We start from the raw sequence: 9,315 nt of genomic DNA, 5'->3' as shown, positions 1-9,315 counted from the left end.
CTAACTTCAAGTTAACCTGACAGGGAGCAGGTTTGAGATGCTGGACATGCTGCTCTGGAAACATAGCTGGCTGAACTTTAAACTCGCTACGGAGAATGGAAAATCCCGAGTTAATGCCAAGTTATCCTGAAACTTAGCCGGCTAACCTACTTATCCAAGTAGGAAGAACACACCCAGGTGCCTATATGTTGTTGGTTTCTTTACAATGCTTGTGTAACTTAATAATATATATACTTTTCCTTGTGCAGAAAACATATCGGCACAATTCGAACTTATGCAAGTTTTATTGTAGAATACTACTACTACTAATAATAATTACAATTATTATGATAATAAACACGAAACAGAGACTGATTAGCATACGTTGAGGTTATCAACAAAGCTATTAACTCTTTACCATAATGCATTTTTACTATTAAGTTGTATCTGAAGCATATCATCTTTCGTGAAACTTGATTTGATTATGTACTTACCCAGCGTTACTTTTAACTTTTCTGTATGTGCACATATTCCTGTTATCCACAAACCACTGTAGTTATTTAAAGCAACTAAACGCAATAACTTCATCGTCACTCCTGTAACATTAAAACCCAATATTCACTGGCGCTGTTTAAACTGTGAATAACTAGGTGAGTGCATGTTTTTTTCAGATAATGGCCAATTCTACCTGTTCACCAAAAGCAAGCATGTGCAAATATGTACATTTATTATTTGGACCTTATTATATTAAACCTATTGTAAAATAAAATACAATATTAGTAAAGGCAAATACACTCACCTAAAGGATTATTAGATACACCTGTTCAATTTCTCATTAATGCAATTATCTAACCAACCAATCACATGGCAGTTGCTTCAATGCATTTAGGGGTGTGGTCCTGGTCAAGACAATCTCCTGAACTCCAAACTGGATGTCTGAATGGGAAAGAAAGGTGATTTAAGCAATTTTGAGCGTGGCATGGTTGTTGGTGCCAGACGGGCCGGTCTGAGTATTTCACAATCTGCTCAGTTACTGGGATTTTCACGCACAACCATTTCTAGGGTTTACAAAAAATGGTGTGAAAAGGGAAAAACATCCAGTATGCGGCAGTCCTGTGGGCGAAAATGCCTTGTTGATGCTAGAGGTCAGAGGAGAATGGGCCGACTGATTCAAGCTGATAGAAGAGCAACTTTGACTGAAATAACCACTCGTTACAACCGAGGTATGCAGCAAGGCATTTGTGAAGCCACAACACGTACAACCTTGAGGCGGATGGGCTACAACAGCAGAAGACCCCACCGGGTACCACTCATCTCCACTACAGATAGGAAAAAGAGGCTACAATTTGCACAAGCTCACCAAAATTGGACAGTTGAAGACTGGAAAAATGTTGCCTGGTCTGATGAGTCTCGATTTCTGTTGAGACATTCAGATGGTAGAGTCAGAATTTGGCGTAAACAGAATGAGAACATGGATCCATCATGCCTTGTTACCACTGTGCAGGCTGGTGGTGGTGGTGTAATGGTGTGGGGGATGTTTTCTTGGCACACTTTAGGCCCCTTAGTGCCAATTGGGCATCGTTTAAATGCCACGGCCTACCTGAGCATTGTTTCTGAGCATGTCCATCCCTTTATGACCACCATGTACCCATCCTCTGATGGCTACTTCCAGCAGGATAATGCACCATGTCACAAAGGTCGAATCATTTCAAATTGGTTTCTTGAACATGACAATGAGTTCACTGTACTAAACTGGCCCCCACAGTCACCAGATCTCGACCCAATTGAGCATCTTTGGGATGTGGTGGAACGGGAGCTTCGTGCCCTGGATGTGCATCCCACAAATCTCGATCAACTGCAAGATGCTATCCTATCAATATGGGCCAACATTTCTAAAGAATGCTTTCAGCACCTTGTTGAATCAATGCCACGTAGAATTAAGGCAGTTCTGAAGGCGAAAGGGGGTAAAACACAGTATTAGTATGGTGTTCCTAATAATCCTTTAGGTGAGTGTATAAGCGGAATATATTTGTTATAAATACAGCAAATATAGTTTTATATTCACTGTATTTTCCATTTCATGGGATTCCAGAATAATTTCTGTATCAAATTTAAACTACTGAGATATCATATTAAAGATATAGGAAAGACCAAACACATGTGCAGTATCCGTTTTTTTTTCTTTCTTTCTGTAATTTCTGCTTTAAGTTTAACTTGGTATTCACGTCATGCCATGTGTTCTGTGTCATGCTCACTGTCACTATCTCTTTAGCATTCTGTTTAACTTCTTCATCACGTCAATGCTTCAGTTGCCCATTCATTAACCTAAATGGTCACTAGCAAAACATCACCATAGTTCCCAATATTTTTCCTTGACGTCCTGTGTTAACTGAAGTTTAAGGACCTCGTGGCGCAACGGTAGCGCGTCTGACTCCAGATCAGAAGGTTGTGTGTTCAAATCACGTCGGGGTCAGTCTTTTACTCTACATTCCCTGTAATATCACTCAATAATTCCTGCTGTGGAGAGTGTTATTAATATCCTAGAATGCAAACGTTGTTAGTCTAAGTAACATGCATCTACACCCGAGAGGATGCATAAAAGTCAGTCTGGTCTCCTGCACGTTGAAATTATATTTGATTTTAAGAATCCGTATCGTTTGTTATATTTTAATCTGCCTTGTTATAGGCTATTAACAGTAGACTGTCACAATCCGTGTTTTATTCACCTGCTGTATAGCTCCCTTTTATGTATTTCTTGTGCTTTCGATTACCGCCTACCCAATACTGTCTCACTTTCTGATCCCTGGTCGACACAATTCATACACTAATAAAAACGTATAGAAATACTTTAGATAACATCAACACTACTAGGTAATAATAGTAGATGGGATTCAATGTTCATTTCTCGGTTCATGTTTGAGCGATTCCGAGGCCTCGCTAAGGTGCCTTTTAGTGATGCGCTAAGGTCGCTGCACTGTGGCGCGGCACACCGACCCCCCAGGATGTTGCCATATTATTAGGAATATTATTAGGGTTCCACTGTACAAGATCTGCTGCCGTGCTCGGCATTACCAGCAGCTTATCCAGACGGAGGCGCCGGGTGTCACAGAGAGATGCAGGTCGGTGCTGCTAGTGGAGCGAGTCACTCATACTTTGACAATCACTCTTTGGGTGCATCGGGGTGTGTATATTGAAGTCACTAGACTTTCATTGACGTACACGGAGTAGCCTACACAGCATCAGCTGAGTTTGCGCCTGTAGAAAAGCCTGGCTGAATTTCTGCCAGCCCCAGCTCCTCTAGTCCAATAGTGCTATTAGTCAGCAACATTAGATGGCAGTCACACACAAGGTGCTTGAACTTGAGACTGAGAAAGTTTCCAGCTGTTGGAGCGCACCGCTTTCTACGTGGCACTAGTGTAAAGATGTCACTAATGTAAGTTTGTTCGAGATATGATTCTCTCTTAGAGTGCGAGAGGTCCTGGTTTAAAATGCCTTTCTTTTACGGTTTTCTTAATTTCTCATTGTATAAAACACATTATTATTATTTTTATTTCTTGGCAGACGCCCTTATGCAGGGCGACTTGCAACATAAGTGCAAGAATACAGTTAAGTACAAGGCATCAAACATTACAAATTCAAATTTACATTAAACAAAGCAATTCAAGATAATACATTTTACAACTTCCAATGTATACAGTTAAGTACAGTAAGTGCAGTCATACATTGTGAAAAGTAAAGCTAAGTGCCGTCAAGATGTACGACAATTGTCGAAATCATGTATTTGGCCAGTGAATAAGATCTCTTCTCCTCTCATCGGCATTTTATTATGGTATTACCCCTTTTATGTAAAGATTAGTTTATAATGCACATGCATATACTACATATACTATTATCATTTAAAATATTGTAGACAGACGCCATCCGACTGTCTATCCGTCTATTTTTAAATCCATCTAGTTTTGTCCATTTGTCCAAAATGTGGCTAGAGACAGTGGCTTGCTTTCTACCTAGTTCCCCCAGTAAAAGCCATTAACCACTGAAGAAACTCAATTCATTTCTGACAGTCATTTAAGGTAAGGTACATCCTTGCCATTCTTAACAATGACTGTGATGTCATCTACGTAAGCCACCGCTTTGAAAAGTTTCATTAATACACCAGGAACAATCAGCCCAAATAGTCTGTAGGTTATGTAAATGCATCACTACCAGCAGGTGACACACACACACACACACACACACACTTTTCTCTCGAGTTTGTTTTTCCATTCCAATGGGTGTCCAAGTTACTCCAACAGTCCAAGTTACACTGTCAATCAAATACATCATTGTCCGTGTTCCACCTTGGTGGGTAAATTCAATAAACTATGCGCTAAATAAAAACTGACCTTTAAATAAACAGTATTCATCTATCGAGAATCTATGTTCATGGATTGTATAGAAGTATTTCCACATATGCATCTGGACACTCGGGCAAGCCAGCTGAGAAGTCGCTCAAGTCGCCGCAGCTAAGTATCGCCTTTTTCTCTCGCGTTTCCTAGTTTAGTTAAGAGTTACATTGATTGTTTACGTGGTTTGTTTAGCTAAGAATGATATATCTTGCACCTGTTTTGTAGTAAGAGCAGCGACTGTTTGTTAGTGAATTTAGCAAGTTACTTAGCACACTCAACACGCCCTGTCTGTAATCAGAAGCTTTACACTGTAGGCTGTGATTATTCGCATGTATCTAGTCAGATGAATGATCTGAAATGCATCAAAAGTCATGGAATGAGAGACTTTCTGGGCGTTGGTGGTATAGTGGTGAGCATAGCTGCCTTCCAAGCAGTTGACCCGGGTTCGATTCCCGGCCAACGCAACGTTTTCTTTCTAGGCTTCCGCCATCACACTTGTGATGCTTCGGGGGAGTTCGACACCATTCAAGCTATTGCGACCCTACTAAGCCTGCACTTACCGCTGTTTTCACTAACACACTTCTGGTGAACCGTTGCGCATGAACAGATGACGAATAAATGGCCTTACACTAGTATCCCACAGCACCAGCTTCGTCTGTAGAAAAACAAAGGTTCCTCTCCCTGCTGCAGGATACCCACATCACACTTGACTCGCAGACCTTTACTGCGCCCTCTTGCTTGACGTGGGCCGTGCTCCCAGTAGCGCTGTAACATACATGTGCACTTGCGTGCAAAAGTATTCGGTATTACATTTATTTGACGTGTTCATTGCTTGAATATACTTTAAAAGCTAATACACTCCTCTCCATGCTCACCAACAACAATGTTGGCGACGATGACGGCTAAAGTAAAGTGAAATAGAAATGCCACTTCCATTCACTCCAATTACTATTGTTGTTATTATTACAAGGGAAAACTATGACCCTTGTTCATCAGTGTCTTGGGCGGACAGTTATGTCATTTAACAACATCCAAGATACCCGAGCCATCGGTCAGTCAGCACCGCTAGATGGCGGCAGTCAGACACTCATGCAATGTTTGAAGGAGAAAGTGTTCAAATAGAGGAGCGCACAACTCTCTACGTGGCACCGATGTTAACTAGTTTTCACAGAAACCTGTGCTATGTGGCTCGTTGGTCTAGGGGTATGATTCAAAGGGTTCAAATCCCGGACGAGCCCTTTGTTTTAGTCTTCTCTCATTCATTTTCATTTTGACAGGGTACTTTTGCCAACATGAAAAACATTTCCTTCATGTATCATGACTTCATTATGGTAATATCTCATTTCGTATGTTTCCAAATAGGCCTCTTAACAATCATCTACAAGCCTACATATACCAGCATGATTTCATACAATGTGCACGATATGTAGTCCATGTCTGTCTCTCTGTCTCTCTAGATATATGTTTATAATTGAGTTGATGATAGTTGCATCTGTGCGCCAAACTGTGTCTGAGCAGCAGACTGTAACTTGAAATAATTGCATGAAAATGTCTGTATCTTCTTAATTTTATGCAGGTTAGTTCAGCTAGTAAGAAAGGTCACTATCTTTTTTTTATCTTTTTCTGTAACTAAACCATTCAGTCTTTCTACATGATGCCGTAAATCCAACATTTCCCCAATTCGCTCCCTGCGAGAAGACAATGCGGTGTGCAATGAAAGTGATAGCCTGTCACTTGGCACTTCAGTTCTGCGTACCACCAAGTCTTATTAGACTCCTTAGTTCTAACTGCAAGTTCCCTGCCATGTCCATGAAAGGGGATTGAGTCCGTATTGAACCATTATCTAAAACACAAAACTATGAGAAAGCTGGTGCGCATCGCTACCTTCCGAGTAGTGGCCAGTACTACTACTACTAAAGGTAATTATACTAAGGAACGAATGAACGAAAGAGAGAGTATCATTACTCAGTACACTTAGAGGCTATGTGTGTACTAGTAACTTGTTACTTGATTTAAGTCACGAAAAGTCGCATCCAACGTCAGTCCCATCCTATGTAATGTGTGATGTCCAGAGCCGGCCCTAGCCATTTGGGGGCCATATGCGAGATTTGATAGTAGCCCCAGAACCATCCCCCCTCTCGATGAAAAACATTTTAGTGGTGCCCATGTTTATGGCGTATAGAGAATGTTTAGTTAAAACTAAAATAAACACAAACATTTAAATAATGCACATCACAGAACATGTATTGCACTTTAACATACACTGTACTTGTTGAAGAAATTGATGTAATAAGCAATACAAATGTAAATAGTGCACTATGCATATTGAAATCAGAGCAATAACTAATAAACTGTTTAGGTAAAATAACATCCACACCAAAAATACTCAATACTGAAAATACTATAGTGCACAAAAAACTGAATTTAAATAATACAATACTATGAAAAATCATTAGCTGACAACTGGCAAACTACTGCAGTACTTAACTACTAGCTGATCATTATCATCATTTGGATGGCAACTGGCAGTAGGCTAGCTAGCAAAGTGAGCTGGATTATTACTTTATAATGATATATAATTTATAAAGACATGTAAATTCCTCACAAAGTTATGACTTAAAGTCCCACTGCTTGGAATTTAGAAAACACAGAACATCACTAAAGTTCCCCTGACATTATCTTTATAAACTCCACCACAATATACATTATATCCATCATATTTACATTACATTTAGCATACATATCCCTGACGCGTGTATTGACCTCACTGGAGACAATATGCTCGAGTCACAGATTAAATGCCCCTCTCCCTCTCGGGTTTACATGGCCTTAGTTTATTGCACTAGAGACGAGTTGTTTACCCGCAGCACTGCACAGGGCAAAGGACTGTCTTGTGCATTGCGCCTTGTTTAATACTTTGTTTTAATGATCTTACCGAGTGGTTTTTTACGTCACTGGTGGGGCTACAAAGCCATGAATCGAAGTGTTTTATCAAGTTAGGATTAAAACACGATGTACAGTACTGAACAGTGTACAACAGACCCACAACAATTTAGAGAGCATAATGATAAAGGAAACCACTGATCCGCATTAACCATGAAACGTCCATCAGCAATGTACTTTACCTTGAAACCCACAAAAAATGGACCAGACCGTTACCTTGCACTTTTAAAATGCGTCCATTTCGGGAATGTTACATGGATACCATCATCTCAGACGTTAGATTTTGCACGTAAACTGTGGGCTTAGATCGTGGAAAATTGTGCATGTTTTCAAAATTTCTACGCCATTTACTGGTGTTTTTGGGATGCTCCTTCTGTGTGACCGTATACCTCGAGTAAACGTTTACTCGGTCTGCTTGAGCAAGTGGGTTGAAATGACGTGTGTAAGCCGAAAGCCAGTAATGTATTTTGATACCAGACATTACAGCTTTCATGACCAGGGGCGCAGCGAGGATTTCAGGGCCCCATGAAAGTAAAAAAGGTAGCTACCGAAGTGTGACCCATCGGGAGGATAGCTAAACCCGGGGGTTATTCCTGTGAGGAGAGGTTGAGGGGTGGATGAGGAACCTCGCCACTTGATAGGTCCGGTCGTTGAGGTAGGAGGAGAAACAAGTGAGAGCAGTCCCAGAGATTCCAAGGTCAGCGAGGCAGGAGAGGAGGATGGAGTGATCGACGGTGTCAAATGTTGCGGAGAGACCAAGGAGGATGAGGATTGAGGAGAGGGAGGCTGCCCGAGCACAGTTGAGGGAGTCAGTGACTGCCAGGAGAGCAGTCTCAGTGGTGTGAGCGGTGTTTGGAAGGCGGATTGCAGAGGATCAAGAAGTGAGAGATGGGAAAGGAATGCAGAGAGCTGACAGTGGAAAGTGAATAAATAAAACAAAACAAGAAGCAATAAAAAACACACAAAACAAATACCAAAATAGGCTAACGCCCATTGCTAGTGATGCAATAAAGGGACACTGTTTGGAATGAATGAGAATTGTGCATTCTTACCGATGCCCCACAACGATCACACCTTTTGATCGATCAGCTATTTAACTCTTTCATCAACCTCCATTACCTATAACATAATTTTGAGAAATGTACTTTTTCTTTCAAGTGTGCTGCAGGAAACATCCACTTATTTATAATTCGTTTTATGTCACTTGTTTGCTGCAAGAAAGGCAAGGCGGTAAGGCTGTAGAACACTGCTACATTATGCATCTTGCACTATGGTGTCGGTAATATAGTTTTTTCGTGCAATACTAATTTATATTGTATTCATAATTCGTTTTGTCACTTGTTTCTTGCATACTGTTTTTATTTTGTGTGGTTTTTTATTGTTTCAAAAATAAAGAAAATCTAAGACATGAAGCTATGCAGTTTCTGTGTGAGTGTATGAACACAATGATCGGTGGTGGAATTGGCTGCGATGCCAGGGGCACCAGCTAAAATCTTGCCTAGGGCATCAAATTGGTCAGGGCCGGCCCAGGGCGGAATGACTGATGTGCGGTCCTAATTAATCGGCTACGTAAATCATTCCTTTCCGACCGAACCTGTAACGCTCAAATAATTAATCTGTATAATTTAAATCTATAATCTCTATGAATTATTCCTCGCAGAAAAGCTACTGGGTCTGGATCACTACTGGATCTGTTAGGAACGCCGCCGTCATTGTTGGGGGACACAGTCAGCTGTCATTTAACTGGGCAGATGAAATACAGTCAGATTGTTAGCCATCTAACTTCAAGTTAACCTGACAGGGAGCAGGTTTGAGATGCTGGACATGCTGCTCTGGAAACATAGCTGGCTGAACTTTAAACTCGCTACGGAGAATGGAAAATCCCGAGTTAATGCCAAGTTATCCTGAAACTTAGCCGGCTAACCTACTTATCCAAGTAGGAAGAACACACCCAGGTGCCTATATGTTGTTGGTTTCTTTACAATGCTTGTGTAACTTAATAATA

The 9,315-nt window shown here is 40.9% G+C and overlaps 2 non-coding genes across 2 annotated transcripts; both read left to right on the top strand.

The window, feature by feature from the left end:
* Positions 1-2,380: 2,380 nt before the first annotated feature.
* Positions 2,381-2,452, top strand: trnaw-cca (transfer RNA tryptophan (anticodon CCA)). Its single transcript has one exon. It is a non-coding gene; the product is annotated as a tRNA-Trp (tRNA).
* A 2,307-nt stretch (positions 2,453-4,759) lies between these two features.
* Positions 4,760-4,831, top strand: trnag-ucc (transfer RNA glycine (anticodon UCC)). Its single transcript has one exon. It is a non-coding gene; the product is annotated as a tRNA-Gly (tRNA).
* Positions 4,832-9,315: the final 4,484 nt, after the last annotated feature.

Source organism: Amia ocellicauda, unplaced genomic scaffold (assembly GCF_036373705.1).
Source record: "Amia ocellicauda isolate fAmiCal2 unplaced genomic scaffold, fAmiCal2.hap1 HAP1_SCAFFOLD_84, whole genome shotgun sequence".
Classification (NCBI taxonomy): domain Eukaryota; kingdom Metazoa; phylum Chordata; class Actinopteri; order Amiiformes; family Amiidae; genus Amia; species Amia ocellicauda.
Note: the sequence above shows the minus strand (reverse complement) of the source record. Positions and strands in the feature narration are given on the sequence as shown.